Raw genomic sequence first — 1303 nt, forward strand, 5'->3', positions numbered from 1 at the left:
CCCACCCCTGGTCCGCCCTCTCCCCTCAATCCCCACCCCGTCCTCCTATCAGGTTCCAGCTGGGTAGCAGAGACAGCCAGTTCTTGAGCAGTCTCCAGCTCCTGATGACGGACATGCGCCACTATCTGGATACGGGTCACGTGGACACAGAGTTTATCAAGTCAGTTCATTCTCAGTGAAACGTACCTGGGTCTTTTGTTGTTGCTGTTGTTGTTGTTTGTTTTTTGTTTTGTTTGTTTTGGGTTTTTAAAGCATCTTTTCAAAAGCCGCACGGTGTACTTTAGATATATCGTGGATACTTTTAAAGAGAATCACCCATTATCGAGGAGAACTTTGGTCGTATTTGAAAGGTGGCCGTCTTCCACATTGCCGTTATAGAAAGAAATATTTTCTTGATACGAAAGAGAGGAATTGGAACGTGGCCATTTGTATTGAGGATTGTTTTTAAACAGGTAACCTTTAGAGCAAATTCGACTGGATTTGCCAATGGCATGGACTGAGCAAAATTCCATTAATTAAGGACTTTTAGAAAAGCATAATGCTTCACACACAGGAAACATTCTGAATGCATGACCATCGAAGTTTCATGGTTAGGGGACCGTGAAGTTATTATAAGACCCTGAATTTGTCAAATGAAGAAAAAAAAGAAAAAGAAGATTAAAAAAAAACGCACACACTGAAAAACGGGACACGCCCATTTTTGAAAGTCACTTGACTTACAGCGCATAGTACCTCCGAAATATCGGTTTGAAATCAATCAAGTGAAAGAGAAACTACGTCATCCACCAACAGTACTGCGATTTCTGTATATTATATAGTAGCAAATCAAGTTAAGAAAACGCCAAGTCCATCAAAAAGAAGGGGAAACAATAGGCAAGGTCAGGGTAGAATTAATATGAATACGCATGTTTTTCCACTTGATCATTTTGACTTTTTCTTCTTTCTGTCTTTCTTTCTTTCTTCATTCTTTCTTTCTTTTTTTTGTCTTTCATTTTCCCCTTTTCTTTTAATTGTACTGGTATTTATTTATTCCATTTTGGGGTGAGGAGAAGGGAGGGGGCAGCTGGAATCTTTTTTATGAACCTTACACTCCATTTGTGTTTGTGAGCATTTCGTGGTAACAAATAAATATACTACCATGCTACTCTGTCACACACAGAGGACCTGGGTTCAATTCCTGCGTGCGGAGAATTTGTATTGCGTATATCGGTTTCTCTGCTATGACGTTGTATCCTTCTCAGCCAAGGTTGGCCTTAACAGGCAGGCAGGCAGCTTTGAAGCCTGCCTCCTAATTTAAATGATA

Source organism: Aplysia californica, unplaced genomic scaffold, assembly GCF_000002075.1.
Source record: "Aplysia californica isolate F4 #8 unplaced genomic scaffold, AplCal3.0 scaffold00172, whole genome shotgun sequence".
In the NCBI taxonomy this organism is placed as follows: domain Eukaryota; kingdom Metazoa; phylum Mollusca; class Gastropoda; order Aplysiida; family Aplysiidae; genus Aplysia; species Aplysia californica.